Source organism: Nasonia vitripennis, chromosome 3, assembly GCF_009193385.2.
Source record: "Nasonia vitripennis strain AsymCx chromosome 3, Nvit_psr_1.1, whole genome shotgun sequence".
NCBI lineage: Eukaryota > Metazoa > Arthropoda > Insecta > Hymenoptera > Pteromalidae > Nasonia > Nasonia vitripennis.
In genome coordinates, this window is record NC_045759.1 from 698,800 (window position 1) to 716,836 (window position 18,037).

An 18,037-nucleotide genomic window follows, 5' to 3' on the forward strand; every position below is an offset into this window, starting at 1 on the left:
TATTGCCTCGATCAAGAGCCATCAGCAGTCTCTCGCGGCCCTCAAAACAAAGAGCTGGAGAAAAAGGCCATCGGCTCGTGACAGTGCACGAAACAGAAAAGATCGCGCCAGCGACGGAAAACAACAACAACAACAACAGACAGCGGCAGTCGATCCCCCCTCTCGAAGCGTCGCGTGTTCGCAGGGCTCGCAAAAAGCTAATTGTTTACGACGACGGGCCGTTCTTACCTTTTTGCTCGATTTGAGCGCTTTCGACTTCTGCGCGTGCGCGTTTGGATTCGTATACGCCGGGCTTAATTTACTAATGAACCGATCGAAGCTCGCGCTTTTTGTGCGCGCACTCGTCCCGTTTAATGTATTTATAGCGCGGTCAAGATCTGGCCAGCTATGAAGATTTTTCTCTGCTGTAAGAAGATTGAATGTTACATCGATTTTCCTTCCCGAATGATAAAACGTCTCCGTTAATTTAAGCGCGCAGGAAGAAAACGAGCTTCAATTCAGAAAGGTACCGTAATATTATTGTTGCTATACGACACGCTAGGTTTCCCACAAGCCTGCACCTCTCCTCGCTTTTTCTCATGAAATATTAAACTCAATTGCGAGGAGGAGCGTGAAATGCATCACGTGACTGCACAATTATCGCACTGGGTTATACGAAGAACTTTAATAATGGATTTCATTTTTAATTGTACCGCACGCGCCGTGTAACGAATCGTACAACACGGGCGAGGCGCGGGTAGCTATAAGAAAAGGTGAAAATACCTTATGTAAGTATAACCAGCTAATTCTGCACCATTCCAGTCGTAGAAAATACGAGGAGGAGTGCATTTCCTAAGCGTCGCTCCTGAAATCAAAATTTCACTCCAAGTCAAAAACGCCATCCTCTCGCCGCGACGAAATGCAAATGCAGTCGCTCTTGCACTGCACAGTGCATGGTCGCGAAAGCTTTTCCGTTCCAAGCGGCTTCCGCGCGGCGGCGCTAGCCGCGGCCGCTCGCCCCCGAACGGCCGAGCCTCGAGGCCCTCGACTCGAGTGAGCCAGTCGCGAGCGCGAGTCCGAAGCGTGAGGACGCGTCGATCGTCCCCCCCTCCGTCTCTACAGCTCTGTATTATCAGCTAAACGTCAACCGGCGGCGCCTCGTATTCAGCCCTCGCACTGTAAACACCCGGCTGTTTGTTTACAGTTCTCGCGTGTCCAAGATAAACAGCACCGATCGCCGCTGCTTTTTTCTCCTCCGGCTCTCGCAGCGGGTGTGACAGTGATTTTTATACTTGCCGAACGTGCGCGAATACCTGCTTGGGTTTTACATACTCGCCGCGGCGAAAGCTCGGGCCAGCAGGTTCTGTGCGAGGGTAATTTTGGCTTTTTGAGGTTATCTGCGAGTGCGCGGCTACTGTGACAGTGAGTCGGGGAGTATTGTTTACCTATATCAACGTCGTGGTGCTGTGTGCCGGTGTCGCAAGTAACAGGACTGCCATCAGCCGAGGATCGCCCGACGTGCCACTGCAGCCGATGCCGCTTCGTTTGGATGTTTCATAAGGTTGGTTTCATACGCTTGTGCTCAGGACTGTACCGCGAGTACGAGGATACATGCGCAGGCATCGCTGGCATATCCGAGTTTCCTTCTGCCAAAAATTAATGCCCTGCCGCGGCTTATCGTTGCCGATCGGAATGCAACGGTTATCAGCACAGTTAGCTGCGTTTGCAGGGCAGGAGGAGCTAGACCGATCAGCCTCGGTCTCGTATTTATCGGACTGGTTTGATAATTCATGATGCTGCGTAAACATTCATTTGTCTCCGGCATTTTGCCCCGGTTAACTTCATTTTCTCCCCGGTCCGTTAATAAGTAGAGTAGGCACGAACCTTATCGACCGAGATAGCGTCGCTCGTTTTTCCGTTCCGCGCGTTTTCTCCCGCCCAGCCGAGCTGATCGGAGAAAATGCTCTCCTGTACATCGGCGACCGATACGCGGAACGAAAAATTTCGGCGAAGCGTCGGCGTCGTCCCACGCGCGTATATCAGGCCATCGTCGCCGATGAAAGTACGCACACATGCACGACACAACCAACCGTCTCCGAACTTGAACTTGAGGAGTCGTCGATGTGTATACTGCTTACGTGTATGTGTGCGCATACTTACCTACAGGAGAGCGCGCGTTAGCCTCGGGACGCACAGTGCGTACGAGGAAATCGCGGCCGATCTCCAGGAACGGCCACGCGAAGGACGCGCAGGGCTCTTCCGGGTACGCTCGTTTGTTTGTTTTGCCTGCGATTCGCGAAAAAGATTGGGAGAGTAGTGCCCGATGACGGCGGCGATCTTGATTGGGGGCCGGCCGGCTGGTGCTTTCCTTTTGTTTTCGGTGCGCGTGTGTGTACGGAAAGGTGTAATGAAGGCAGTTTACGGACTGTTTGCCTGCGTGTGGGCGACGCGATTCAGCTCCTCGATGACGGGCTCCTTGTTTACTTTTTTCTCGCGGCTTTTCTGACGACGTGTAAGAGCTGATCTGATTCGTACGCGCTTAATGCGTCTTTACATCGTCGGAAATACTCTCAATTTCGATGACTCTCGAGTTTCTTCAATGCATCTCTGCGATACACTCGGTGCGTGGAGGCGAATATTTATGTTTTCGAGTAGCGGCGACGCGCTGACTGTTACGATGACGATTTCGTTTCGACTTATGCAACTTGTGCCGACCCGAGGCTGCTTCTCGAACGTATTATACGTCAGCGTTCAATTAAAGTAATAACTGCATACTCTCTGAAAGATCACTCGCGGAAGATTAAATGCAAATCGCCGGCTAATTAAGGGAAACAATCCTCCAAACGCACATCATCATCAGCGCAAAACTCGTCTCTCGCGAATAGACCGACAAACCAGAAGCCAACGGGACGTCTTCGGTAACTCACAATCGACAAATACACATTCCGGACTGCTGCTGCCGCTGGAAGCGCGCGCAAAAATGCTGCCCCCCTCGCCATTCATTTTCTCGTGCAGCTCGCGATTAGTCCCCTCTCGGGGCTCTCTTGTGCTCTCTCTCTGAGAAAACCTCGCAGCGGCGCGCCATGTGTACACGTACGTATTTATTTTGCATCAGGCGCCTCGCACTCACGCCGATTGCGTAACGAGAAAGGCGGCAGCCGTGTGCAGCGTGTCTGTGTGTCCGTAAATATATACGTACACGTGTGTGACCTAGGGCAGTTAGCGGCGCGGCGCGACTCTCCTCCGAGAAAGAGCCAGACCTCTCTCTCTCTCTCTCGCCTTGCATGAGGTCGATCGTTATGCAACACCACGGCCGGCGAATTTACAGTGTCATTTTTGGTCGCTCGGAATCCTCAAGGTTCCCGCTGTTTTTTCTCCTTCTCCATTTACATCGTTTTGCCGCAAATTTCTAGATAATGAAGAGGCGAGCTGTCAGCGGTAACGATCGCTCAACGAATCTCGAGCAAAACAGTCGCTACAAGCGGATACCGAGCTACAAACGAGGCTACAAATTAACAAGATTGATCGCGGATACAGCGCTACAAATTTTTGCCACTAGCGTCGTCTCTTTCCGCTCTCGACGCACACGACTTATACGACGACGACGACGAGCGAGCGAGCGAGGAGGAGATAGGATAAACAGAACGCGTTTTCCGCGCGAATCCTCGTGTTCCCCTCCGGGTAGCAGTCGTAGTGTGTGTACACGAGTCAGAAGCGGTAGACGAACGAGTGCGCGCGAGTAAAGAACCCGTTTTTCTGGAATATCTAAGTCGTCGTTGCTCTGCGCTGCCGCCGCCGTCGGTTACGCAAACTCATCAGAGAGTCCTCGCGCTTGTCGGATCGGAGGCGTTTTTTTCCGATTAGCTCTCCCTTTTTTTAACCTACATGAAACATGAAGTGATTTGTGAATCGATATTGCGTATTCAGGAAAACTTGGCGGCTTTGAAAATGCGTCGCTATCTTGTTCGTACGAACGACTTCCGCGTGGATGATGATAGGTCCTAATATGAATCAAAGCTCGACCTGACGAAAAGCTCGGAGAGAGTCGCGCAATCGGATGCTGTGCATTCATTGGCGCGGCAGATAAAAACGTCGTGCCTCACCGTTTCCGCCAGCAGTTAGCAGGTCATTGTCACAGCAACTCGGCGCACAGAGCCGCTCTTTGTCTATATCCTCCTCGCACGAGCGCGAGCGCAACGGAGAGATAGATAGCTCCGCTGACGTAACCCTAATTCAAATAAAACGCCTCTCTTCGGTAAATACTTTCCCTCGCGCCCTCTCACTCTTTCCCTGCATCTATGCACACATCATCTCCCCCCATTATTTCGCTCTCCGTCTCTTGCTCCTCCGCCTCGCTGTTCAGCGCATATCTATTCGACAACGCGTTATCCGGCGCATAAGCGCTGCTGCTGCCGCCGCTGCAACCGTTTTAATAGATGCATCCCCTTATCTCCCGCGGAGAATCAATATATGCGCCATACGGGAGTACGTTCTCTCTCTCTCGCTTATATAGTACACGTGAAATATAGTTTATGCGCTGCGCCATTCAGGAGCTGAATGTATCACTTCTTCCCGCAGCTGCCGATTAGCATAATTTATTGCCCGGCGCGAGCGAGACTCCGAAGCACAGCAGTAGCAGCGACGGCAGAGAGTTGGAAGGAGAGCTTTTTTTCTTATCGGCTGTGTGCTTTTGGAAAAATCCTTTGGGTGGAATTCACCTGCTTAAGTTTGTCCGTTTGACGAACGTGAGATACTCCGCAACGGGTTGTATGGCTGTTGGATTTGAAATATCGCAGACTGCATCTCACCGCTGTAATATTCGGATATTTTCGCGTGAGGTGGATTTATTAATTGCGAGATATTGCACTCGGAATTCAATCATCCTTATCTCAAAATCGAAAGTGCAAGGCCCTCTCTCGCATTTCCGCAAAATGAAGCAGCTATCAGATCGGATGCTTTCAATTACCATCGGCCGTAACGGCATCGCGGAATTCCCGAATTCCTCTCCTCCTCCTCCTCCTCCTCCTCCTTCAAATTCCAACCCCCTGTGTAAAGGTAAAAATGAACTCCCAGAGTCTTTCGACCTCTTCGGCTTGAAAGGCCCTTCTCTCCGGGGTCGTCGCGCGCGCGTACTCTTGCGCGCATAAAGAAGAGACGTAAACAATGCGCATGGTCTCGACAGGTTGCCGCCGCCGCCCGTGTGTATACTCGTACTTGTATGTACGTTTCTCGGCTCCCTCCCGACGCGAAGGAATGTTTTGCACGCCTCGCTTCCTCTCTTCTCTCCTGTGGCCGTCGCATTTTTGGCGTTCGCCGCTGCCGAGATGGCTTCTTTTTTCCTCGCCGCGTTTTCGAGGCTCTCGCGCGAACGACACGTCGCCGCTGATGCCGCCGGTCAAGTTTACGCGTGCCATTGTCGAGTTTGCGCGAGAGCTGTCGGGAACGGTTTATTTTCCCCCTCTCCGCTCAAACGATCTAGTCCTGGCTATTCAAGATAGGTGGCGCGTAGGCACTATTCCGTTTCCCTCGTGACAATTTGCGCGCAGAGTGGGTATATAGAGGTGTGCTGCTATGCCAAAACCACCTAGTTGGGCCTGCTGCTAGGGTCGCTCATACTATAAACTGCCTGTTAATATGTTAAGCTATCGAACTAACGAAAGTGGTATGATAACTGTATTACTTATTAGTTCGAGGGAAATCATTTTTGTATATGTCGTTCGCATGTTGGCTTTTCGTTGTAATACGATTCGTGCGTACGAGCTAGCTCTAGCTAGCGACGAGTTACATTATTATCACGAGACCCACACCTTTTACGAAATCTGGTCAGAATAGTCAAAGGATATAGAAAAGAAATATTATTTCTTGACGATGCAGTAACCTTATTTGTTTTGGGACCGGAAAATAAAAGAAGAATTCGTCGAACTCATAAAAAGCATTATCTACTCCCAACGATTCAACTCAGAGCTGTGTATAGTTTGAACAACGAAAATCAGAACGGAACACGAACGCGTCCACTTTTTTATCGTATCCAACGAATATTTCCTGCCTCGAATTCTAAAATCCGGCGGTGCCAGTGATAAGCTTTGAATCATTCTCAAATCAACGATTTTCCATGTCACTCTTTTTTATGCATTATACGAAAACAACGCAATTAAATTTCATGATTTTCCTCTGCGTATGTCGAGTTAAAAAGCCAACACCAGAGTTTGCGCGCAGTTGTGAAACCCCGGCCAACGCCGCGAAACAGCGAGCGCCTCCCTCGCCACCAGTACTGGAAAAAAGCTTAATCAAATTATGCACATCTCCGACAAAGTACAAAGCGCTCAACTACTCCGCTGCTACACTATACGCCACTCTCCGACGGCTCTCTCCTCGTCGCCCGAAACAAAATAAACAATAAAAAGCTGCAGCGTCAGCGCGTTTGTAATTAGTGAAACAGCGCGTTTCTCGCGTCGTCCTCGCAACGCACACTTTCGACCCTCTCTTCGCGACTGACTTTCACGACCCCTCGTTACATGCGCGCGCTCACACTCGTCCATTTGCCTTTCCGCTCTTTCTCTGCAGGATCGAGGTGCCTCTACATTTTTTCCCCCAAGTCACCCCCGTCGGCGCACACGCGAGCTGGGAAACAATGCTCTGGTGCGACTGTTGTGCGCAAGAGAGGCGTTGGATTTATCGTCGCCGCTGCTGCTTGCGACTCGATTTTTCATTTCCATGAATTTCTTTATACGAGAGAGCTCCGGGCTGCCTGCAATCGCGCGAGCGTTGATGGCTTTACGTGGGTTGAACGATCTTAGGCGTAGTCGCGCGCTGTTGATGCGCTAAACATAGACTCGAAATGAATTTAAATATAAACTCGCTCTCGATGCGCGTCGAATCGTGTTCTGGTAGCGTTGAGCGAGTGTTGTTTTGATTTATCGGCGTCGATCGATTCCGAAAGAGAAATATTTGTTCAGACTGAAATGATACTTTTCATTATTTCAGTCCTCTCCTCTCAACAGCGCACTCGCGTGTAGTTTGCGCTTTAATCAACTGCACGTTTTATCACTGATGCACGATGCAAAATTAGAATAATTAATAGCAGTTACCGATGCAGCCGACGAGCGAGAGCGTTATCACTAGCAGCCATCCGCGATATTACAAATTGCCGCTGCCAAAAAAGCAACTAGCATTGTTAGCTCGCGCAATTATTCATTCGCATAGCGAGTATCGCATCCACAATCAAATCTCGCGATAAATTCTCGTTAATTAAACTTTCCCATATACACACATACACAGGCGTACACCGAGAGCCAGCCGTGTAATGCACTCGCTCTCTCAGGATCCTCCGCCAATAACCAATTTCATCGATCATCATTAATCCCAGCCTCGAAATTCTCCATCTCTCTCGTCGTCGCCGGTCCTTTGCGTCCGCCCTCTCTCCCATCAACCCTGCGCGAGCGCGAACTGCTGTTTATACGAATTTGTTCAACCCACTCGGCGTACGCGGTAATTAAATTTTCCCCGTAACCCCCTCCCACCCACGGCCCTCTCACTTGTTTGTTCGTTCACTTTGACTTGCTGCCGCAGCAGCGCAGCGACTCGCCGCGCCGAAATCAATATAGGCAGCAGCGTCGCGCGTTCCTTGTATCCCTGTATCCATGGGTGGAGCTGTGGGTTTTGCTGCTGTTGCTGCTGCCGCGAAGATCGAATGACGCGAACCTGAACTCTGCGTGTGGCGTTTAGTTGTGGATTATTATTATCGCGCCTCGTCGTGCAAACACGCGCGGCTGCTGCAGGAGGGAGCTTTTTACGGCTGGCTAGACTCGAAAGGGGTGTGTTTAGGCTCGAGTGACGGGGCTGTTTGACGTTATGTCCGAGGGCTCGCTGGATTTCTTCCGATGGGAGCTGTAGACTCGCTATATCTTCCTGGTTACAGAAATTACAAATATTGCTGCCAAGCGGCAGACTCGCTTCGGTCCCATTTAATTAAACGTAAACAACGGTACACTTGTCCACACAAAGCATAACTTTCCGACACTGTGTTCTAGTACATCCACCCAAATTTCACGTCGCTTTAGTACAGCGCACGCATCACCTCGAATAAATGTCACGGTTAGCTCCGCGTTCCGAATTTGACGCGGTTAAATATTCAACGAGCACTTTGCATCCAGCCGCTACATCCGCGAAAATTTCCATTCAAATTCAAGAGCGCAGGTTTCGTTGCATTATACGAACAATCCAAAAGTCAACAACAGCAGCATCTGTGTACGGCCGGGGCCACAGAGTATACACTGCAATAGCGAAAACAAAATTACGGCGTCTTACCTGTATACCGGAGAAGAGGGAGGAGAACAAAAGCCAGGCGGCGCGAAACGTACACAACTGCGCGGACTCGTCGGTTCGCGCAGCTACTGTTTGCGCAACATGCGAATATCTCGTTTCACGAGTGTACTGCCGCGGCAAGGTTGATCCTGGGGAGTAGAGCCCCGTGTGCAGGTGCACCGGAGGAGCCCCGGGCCATAAACATGAGCGGTTCACGGATGTCGTCGGCCGACTCGCTGCGCCGAATCTGTATCTCCTGTTGTGTCTTTTGTATTATGCGCCGCGCGCGGCGGGACGAGGATTTCATTGCGCGCATTGTTCTCTTATTTGGCCGCGAGGTGAAATCGATATTCCGAGGAAAGGAAAATGAAGCCCGTGCTGCGGACCGGAGAGGGGAAACCCGTAGATTAGCATTTTACGTTGTACAACGAAACACGCTTGTTTTTCATTAAAAGGAGGCACGTTCAAACTGTCTTTCCCACCGGCTTGCAAAAATCCAAATTCCGAACGATAAGGAATCAACCGGCAGGATCAACTCTCGCGCTGAAAGATTCTCACACGTATAAGTATCTCCCCGGCGATAGCCGTCGGCCGAAAAAAAGATTCACCGGGTAAACGAAAACCCGAGGCGCGAGCGACGAACTTTCTTCCTCCTATGCTATGTGTGTGTGTGTATAAGCTCACGCGTGCCTTTTTCATTTTAAACTTTGCCTTCTCCCCCTCGCGCGCAACCTTTAAATTCCCGGCGAGCGCGAGCTATACTGCAGCAAAGTTTGTATTCCACGAGTTCTCCGCTATTCCTTTCGGACATTCTTCCCGAGAGTTTTGTCTTGTTTTTTGTTAGCAGCCTGTTACGCAAGATTGGCGCTGCTATTTTCGAACGAATTTCAATCGCTCCTGTATGGAAAAAGAAGACAGCGCGATTTATTTATAAATTTGTCGGCGGCGACTGCGGGAGCCCTTGATCTTTGTATCCGAGCTTTTGCTTCCTCGGGGTAATTTACGAGGACGCCGCGCTGAACTTTTTCATCCCCGCCTCTTGTTTCTATTTCGGAGCCGCTTTTCGTACTCTAGGAATTAGTGTACAGTGACAAGTGCGGCTCTTCGAGAATTTTTCTCGAATACTTTGGCGGCTAATTGGAATTTATAGGCGAAGACACTTGGAGCTTGTATTTTTAGCGCTGCCTGCTGGAAAGTTCGTTTACCGTTTTTTTTTTTTACGCGAGAGAGAAAGATCGGCGGATCGCAACGAGGGAGATCCCCCCTCGCAAACTCCATAACCAATATAAGAGAAGTCCGGAGTCGGCGGAATCGAAGTTCCACTTTTCGTCGATTCAGTTTACGACTTGGCACTCGCGCGAACGGCAGCCAGCCTGTCGGCGATGCGAGGTAACTCTCCTCGAGTCACCCACAGATACGCCGAACCCTCCGGCTCTTCTTTCGATGCGGCCTCTGTGTCTACACGCCCAGTCCCTTCTCTCCGGCTCTCGTTTATTTTTCGCACGCCGCGCGATTTTTCAAATCGGGGCTCCACTCGTCGGCCGCTATGGATTTCCAAGTTTCCGAAGACCCCCGTAATTAGATAAGATTTTTTCGCAGGTGACTTTTCGCACACGCTGTGGAATATTCTCCCATAAAAAAAGTCGCACGACGTGTACAAAACTCCCTGGCAAGCCCATCTAATTTTCGCTCCCCGCAGAGAGAGAGAGAGAGAGAGAGAGAGAGAGAGAGAGAGAGGCGGCCTTCCCTCGCGCATTCAAAGAACCCTCGCGCTCGCAAAACCAATTTCCAAACTCCAATTCCCATTCGGCTCGCATATCGCCCCCCGACGTCGTCGGCGTTCGCGCGATGTTTTCGCGCCTCCTCTCGCGCGTCGGAGCTCGAGGAGATCGATAGCCAAGGCCGACGTCGAGCAAGGCCTCTTGTATATCCCTTTTGCAGCTGGGCTGGGGGGCGGCGCATTCCGCGCGCGTCTCGCGGTTCTTCGCGCCCTTCACCCTCGCGGCGTGTCATTGCGACGCTCGACCTGCAGCGATATACTAATGCGGCCGGCTGTGTTCCACTTTCGCTTGATTGCGAGCGGGCGATAACGTTGCTGGTGTGCGCGCTGGAATTCCTGCGACGACTTTTCGGAAGTGGTTGCGATGTTTCGAATTTCTGGCAAGGAATTTCGCGTGGAACTCGAGATTGAGTTTTAACGTGAGAATTTCATTGAATTCGGCTGAGAGAATCTTTTCAATTTCCAAAGAAACACAGCGGAAGAACAACATCGGCTCTCCGCCGACGGACGCAATTATCGTCCGAGCGCGTGGGTGTAAAAGAAGAAGAAGAAGAAGAAGAGAGTCGTTAGCACCGTGCCCTCGCCTCCCCTAAATCACGCGCTGACGAGGGTTGCGACATCCTTGCGAGGACCGGAGACCTGTGTACCACGTGTGGGCAGCATGCGAGGGAACAGGCTAAATCTGATTTAAGGACGATGACAGGATCGTTTGTGTATTGTTTGCTCGGACTGTTTGAAAATAAAGGTTCCGTCGGGACTCGGGGAAAAAAATCGTTCCGACGACTATTGTGCAAATTTCGTATAGAGGACTATTTCGCATTACCACAACGTCCGCGGATGAAATCATAGGCGCTATTGAAACCGCGGTTGCCATCAGCGGAATTATGATTGCGCGCCGGCGATTCCCACATGCAACAATGGCCGGCATTGAGGCACCTGTGGCTTTCCGAAGTTTGACCCGACATTAAAAACAATCGCGAGGAACGATGTATAGTGAAAAACAAATTCCAGCTCTGACCTTGGCCTCGGTCACCGGAGGACAATAATTTTCGGCGAAAATTATCGTATCGCAAATTGCTCTTTACAATGAACGAGCCGAGCTCCTACATTCCCAGAACACACGGCGGCAGCTGGAGCGCGACAAGGTCGGCGTACTCTACTCACTGTAACGCGCGCCGTATTAGGCAACATCCGCGCGCGCTTGCGATGACAAAACGCAATGATAAAATAATACCGTAATAACGCGTTTTCAGAATTAATTAAGTTTTACGCGCGCAGTTACCCGCGCGGAGAACAAGGATCGGCGATAAATCTTCATTCCAATCTCCAAGTTCGCCCCTCGAAATACAGCATTACGGCACCCCTCGCGCAAAGCAGCGAAACTCCGTTCGCTGCGCGCATTAAGCGTCAGACAAGAGGCGATCAAAGTTCTCCGCAATTTTCCGGGGCGATCTAGCAGAACTTTTTAGTTTACGACTCGTCTCCATCTCCGCGCGTTACACTCGCTTGGGCCTGGCGCGTGCTGGATTTTTATCATAAAAATCGGCGGTCGCGGCTTTGATTTACCGCCGCGCGCGCACCGCCTCGAAAGGAATCCAACGGTACAGCGCGCGCGATGCTGCTGCTGCTGCTCAATTCTCTCTTCTGCGAAAATCCGCTGCGGCTCTTTCGGCGTTCTTCCCTCAATTTTCTCTCTCCTCGACGCTGCCGTTGTTTTCTTCTTGCCCGCTCCTCATTCATTTATGCATAAGCCTGTTTGCGATGATCGTCGTTGTTGTTGGCAGAGAGTGTAAAGTATACCTACGCGAGAGCCAAAGTTTAGCCGTTCGAGGCTCTCGTTTTAATGAGGAGCTGATCTTTCCTACGGTATACTATGGGCTTTATTCAATTACGAGTTTTCGTTGAATAAGTGTCCGTTATTTTCGTAGGTTCTCCAAACTTTTTGCGCTGAAAATCCATGCATACGCATCAGCCTCTATCTCCCCGGCTTTCACGCAAATTCACGGGCCCATTTTGAGCCTGTTTGCGAACGGTTTTTGCAGCGACTTCAAACTCGCGCCGTAAAATTTAATTAAAACTGTAGCGATGATGCAGGGTGCGCGAGCTTTTACGAGGGTCGTCGCTCTCTCTCTCTTGATATTTGTCGGGTCGAAATCGAAAGGGCCGTCGTTAAGATTTCCCAAAAGGCCGTCGTGTCCCCGTTCACTGCGCTCGGAGCCCCCATTTGCATGCGTTATGGCGCCAGTATATCCCTTCCCCCTTCTATCTCCTACCATATTTGCCTAGCCGTTGCTATCTATATCTATAACTCGATCTTGCATTCCCTTGTACTGTCAAAGTGCCGCCGGTGCGAATGGGCTTTTGACGCTTGAAATCTGGTTCAAAAATCGAGTTTCGTTTTTACCGTCCTAGTGGCTTTTCAATTTCGCGCGACGCAAGTATACGCGTGATTTAGTTTCAATTAATCCACTAATACCTCACGCGAAGGCGAAAAGACACGCGCGCTCCGTATGATCATTACCGGCTCTCTACTCGCGTGAACTCTGCGGCGCTTTGGCCTATGCTCGTGCAATTCGAGACGGCAGCCCGCAAGCCTTAATTTAACGTCTGCGCGAAAACGAGCCGCCGCCGCCGCTGCAGGGGCTCCGAAATCCGACGAAAATACGAGAACCGCGCGTCGCGACACGTGAAAATCCGAGACTGCGGGGTGCCGAAGTTGGATTGTGCGACGCGAATATGGGAAAAGGGCTCTCGTGTTTATGCGAAATTAAAAGGTTTTCAGCCGTAGATTCGGCAAAGCCGGCAGGGTATTAGCGGGCGCAGCTTAAATTCGCTTTGAAATTTCTTGATTAAAAGTAGGAGATTTCGCGAATGCGCGCTCATTAGCTTGCCTGGTATACTCGAATGCTCTCTCGTGTCGTCGCCAAATGAAGCGGAAAGTTTTAATCTCTGCCTCTCTCGGTGAGTGTGCGTTATTAAAATACCCGACGACAAGCTGTAGCCACAAATTTGCTGCGCCGACGACATTGTCCCTAGTACGTAATAACAGCGCCGCGAGAGTGCGAAGAAGCCCTAGACCACGCTCAGACATCGCTCGATTAAATTTATAGCTCCAGAGCGACAGGTTGCCGTGCATCGGCTTTATTTCTTCTTCTGCCGTACAGCTTGATGTCTGTATCTCCGAGCTGTGGTACACGCGCGCGCGCGCAGCCGCTCGAGGGCGAATAATGCGATTAATTTATGCAAATTCGTCAATACCGATGCGTCGCGACAAGTTGTGCTCGCGCGCCTATGATTTACACGGCGCAACCGGAGCAGCGGTGGCGAGTCGACCGCTAGAAAATAAAAGCCAAGAGAGGAGATGGACGCTGCGAATACATGAATATGAATGTTTAATTCATAAATGGTTCTATCAGCAAGAGCTCGGTGCGGCCTTGAACGCGGATATTCAGTGGCTCTTAAAAAATTCATCGAGCGTACTCTTTTTCCAAGCTAGTTTACGACACCTTTTTTCGCCGCTCGAGAGCGCGGAATGTTTACATCGCTCTCTTGAGTTATCGCCTCGCGAGGATCTTCGTGAAATAATTCATGCGGATCGGTTCGCGAAGCTTTTTGTTCAATATCCGAGAAAAAAATTGTTGAGTTACGCTCTGCTCTAATATCGCCGTTAGCATAATTCAAATCCAGCGCGATAAAAGTACACGGGCATGTATTGTGTGCTGCCGGAGGTAGATTACCGTGACATGAATAACAGTTAGCAAAGCGCGTGTGCATTATTCTCCATAAATATTTATGGGAATCTGCGCGTGCTGCAATTAAAGCCTACAAATCGGTGAACTGCGGCGACGAAAAATCGCTCGATTTAAAAAGCCCTGTTTACAAACTCACGCTCATTCCAGCGTCGCTGCAGTGGCCGTCGAATTTTTGCGTGTAACTAGGCGAAGGTCGTGCGTGCGCCGGCCGTTAGAGTACACGCGGTGTCCGCTGCCGTTGTAGAGGCGAGCGAATTGCCCGCGACGCGAGAGACTTGTCGAAGCGGACGGAACGGCGCTAATGCGTCTGGATAGCTGCTGTGGCGAAATTTGTCGGAGCCGTAGTTACTGAAATTCAAAGCGTAAAGGGTCGATGAGCGTGGTGCGGCAAAAACGTGGGTACACTTCACCATCTCGACATTCCTAAGGCGCTTGGGTGGAAAATTTGAAAAATCATTCGCCCGCCAAGAATACGCGGCTGCTAGAAAGTCATGTTGGCGCGGTGGAAAAACGATAAAAAAGAAACGCGTATAGCGACTGTGATCGCGGAAGTTGACGACAAAAGAGGGGGTAATTTCGCGCTTCCTGGTGTTCACCGCCCTCGATTCAAGGCTACGCACATGTGTGCAGGTACGTTAAACGTCCGCGAGCTCGAGAGACGCGGGGTTCGATAAACCGACCAGGGCTCTAATCACCGAGTGAGTTAATTAACGGACGGACTCTCACGAGGAGAAAAAGAGAGAAGAGCGCGATTTTAATAGTAATTGTGCTATTTTTGAACTGCAAGGAATTCGAATTGGCTTAAAAATAGCACACAGGAGGAGCCGAGGCGCGAACGGTATGTAAAGTCCCGAGTTTACTGCTCACACCGACGATAATACGATCCGATAGGCAAATGGCGAGCGTATGCCGATATCAACCCGCTCCGGTCTTCCGCGTACTCGCGAATCCGAAAACAAAACGAGAGTCAGCAACGATGCGTTAGAACAGGTGAAGCGGCGGTCGGCGCAGAATTCGTGGCCCGTACAGAAATAGAAACGCCGCGAGAGAAGAGATCGGCGGAGCTAAACAAAAACTAAAAGCGGCTACCGAGGCGAGGAGGAGAGAAAGAGAGATAACGAGGGTAAAGAGAGCAGGGGGATTTCTCCTCACTGCATATGTAATATTTTCTTGGCGTCTTCTCGCGCCTCTTCTTTTGCTGCAGCTGGTCCCACGAGAGACGCGCGGGATACATTGTGCGCGCGTTTTGCATCCGCAAATGGCCAGCCGCTGCTGCGTTTTGTTCGGTGCGAATTTGAAAAATAGTATGTCGTTTTTCACGGTCGCTCCGATAATCAGCTCGGCTGGCAATCGCCGCGGATATCCAGGAGAGCAATGAGACCAGAGATACTTTCTACTACTTTCACTCTCGAGAACTGCAACGTATGCAAAATCCGAAACATACCCCCCAAAGAAACCCATGAATCATTCAGCCGCTACGTTTTCAGCAGATAGCACTGCTCATTATGTGCCCACTTTACACACGGCCAGAAAAGTACGCTTCCTCAAGCGTTATGCCATTCGAAATCCGCGGCGGCGGCTCGCTGTGCTCGCGTCTATTCGAGCGCGGCATTAATAAACGCATGCATACGTACGCACGGGGAGAGAGAGAGAGAGAGAGAGAGAGAGAGAGAGAGAGAGAGAGAAAGAGAGAGAGAGAGAGTGAGAGAGACAGACAGAACCGGTCGAGCGAATTGCTACCTGGCTTTCGATACGTATATACGCGCGCGCGCGCAATCAAATAGCCGGATAATGTTCCGTCCTATTTTGTTTATTCCGCCTACTTTGTTTTGCCGGCGCTTGTTATCGTTATTGTTGTATTAAATATCTGCATCCCCCCACCGGAGCTAATTTTAGCTACCCGGATTGTCTCCGCTGCCATTTCCTTTATTTTCTGCAGCAGCAGCCGTTTTCGCAAGCTGTTCTCTCTGTGCACGAGTGCGAGCGAGGGGTTGTCGACTCTATGCGTATGGGAGAATCTGGATTCGCGCCTAATTGAATTAAAATTCCTGGCTTCGGGAATCGCAGTGTTTGTCTGTGCGGATCCGAGATAGGAATCTTCCCTGGCGCCGATGCAACGCCGACGAGCACTTGATTATCGGCCACTTGGTCGGGATGATTCCTCGGTAACTTCTCGATTTTATTCTCTTGCCCGCATGTATGGCATTGTAGTTTTATAAAAATGTTTCGAAAACTTTTTAACGATCACAATTATCTGAAATTCCCGCCGCGTAACAACCGGAAATCTTATACAATCTTTACAGTCTCGAATTTACGAACTCCCGAGTGATCATAAAACTCGCGGCGCACTTAGCGAGCGAAAAATGACAGAGTCTGCGCGCAACCTACTGCCGAGTGTAATTCCCCGCAAGACGAGAGAGCAAGTGCGCACCTCGGAACGGCCGAGTTCGCACTTGGAGGCACTCGCTATTACGCCGGAGAAGAGAAAGAGAGACACCCTCCCGAAACCATGAGAAGTCATAAAGGGAAAAATGCTGCGTGAACAATCTTCAGGTTGCGAAGTGGCGCGAGAAGGTCGGACGAATCGCCGGTAGTAAAGTGGCGCATTAAGCCGAGTGCGGCGTAGGAGAGGAGCGACGGTCCACGGGAGGGTTCTTGCCCTTGCCGAGGCGGATGTGGCGGAGAGTTTGAAATTCTCCCAACCGCCCGATGCTGCAGTTGCGCTGCACTGCCGAAATGATCTCTTCGATTCGCTTCGAAAGCTCATGATGAAAACCCGGACGCTTCCCGGCGTGATTTATTCCATAACTAGGTGAATTCGTAAATTTGACTGCGCACTGCGCTCGTAAAGCATCTCTCCCGCTTTCAAATTTCATAAAGCAGGCCGACAAGGCGCGGATTATACTCCGTGTACGCGTTTCGCTGCGCAGAGTGGAGGCTCTACACAGGCGGCGGACAATAACCCTGAATAAATCACGGGCAATGGTCATTCGGCGACTGCCGCTGCAGCTACTACTCTACACCGCGTGTATAAGGCTTCTCCCGCGTGTAACTCCCTTTACGTACATCCACTGAAAGAGGAAAGGCGACGCTGGGAACAAAATGCTAGACGGCGGCGCGGCGCGATGTAACTTTTTTATTTATGGTGCTTGACGTATAGCCGCGCTCTCGCGACGCGTTTATTTTTATTTTTTAGGAGATGAGGGTGCCGCCGCCGCCGCCGCTGCTGCTGCTTTCGAGGGTGGATTTTTTATTTACTGCTCGCCTGATCGTACATCATCTGGTTTTATATAGAATTACGATGTTTTTTTTTCTGGTCGCTGCTGCGCGCGTATATACGTTTGTTGAAATTCAATGGCGGACTGTTTAGCTGATTTTATTTGCACAACCGCGCAGCGGAGTGTGGCGAAGCACGTTTCTATACCGGAGATGAAGTGGAGTGAGATCGAGCTGAATTATCGAAGCCTGCCAATTATCCGGCGGCTCGCGGACGTTTCCATAAGCTAATCAAGCGGGATTCTCGTCCCCCCCCCCCCCCGTGTACATTCAAATGTGTCTCCTTTGTAACTCAATAACACCGCGTGTGCAGGGCGGATCTGTCAAAGCTGGCGCGAGATCTTTCGCAATGCATCCTTAACCCAGATGATAACCAATCGAGCGAGAGACGTGAAAAATAATTGCCGCAAGAAGAAGGAAACGCGAGCGCGCCTGTGCGGCGAAAACGGTAATAAGATACTCGGAATGCGCGCGATTTGATTCGATTATGATAAAAAACCTCAACGCACGATCTCGAACGCGTGTACGAGATTACTCAATCCTTCACGAGAGACGCGTGCGTACACACGGAAAGAAATTCCAGCGGCGAGAAATTAAGATATAGCGGCAGAAATCGTATACGTGTGCAGGTATTATATGTACGAATGCCGGTAGTTATGCCGTCGGCGAAACAAAAAGTTACGGGACCGCTTCGCGAGTATAGCTAAGGCTTTGCGGGCACGCGGCTAAGAAAAGCACGCGAGACCGCCGCGCGATCCGAACAAACGGGGATTTTGAATGCGGGATATGGGTGTATACGAAGAAACGGGGGCGAAATATAAGATCGAGGGCGGCGGTTGAGGATAAAGAGGGATTTGCCCGAATGAGAATGGGTTGGGGGACGCGCGGCGGCTAAATTACCTGTGCGGGCTCTCCGGAGAGTAGAACGTACTACTACTACCGAATG

At 50.7% G+C, this 18,037-nt stretch overlaps 1 protein-coding gene across 8 annotated transcripts in view; it reads left to right on the forward strand.

The window, feature by feature from the left end:
* Positions 1 to 1,032: 1,032 nt before the first annotated feature.
* Positions 1,033 to 18,037, forward strand: part of LOC100120757 (SH3 and multiple ankyrin repeat domains protein 3) — a 186,686-nt gene continuing 169,681 nt past the window's right edge. For 3 of the 8 annotated variants that reach the window (XM_032598101.1, XM_031926255.2, XM_032598100.1), the window contains exon 1: positions 1,033 to 1,540. The gene's annotated coding sequence lies outside the window, so the exon portion shown is untranslated. The remainder of the gene's footprint in view (positions 1,541 to 18,037) is intronic. The other 5 variants (XM_032598102.1, XM_032598103.1, XM_032598098.1 and 2 more) reach the window with 3 other exon arrangements.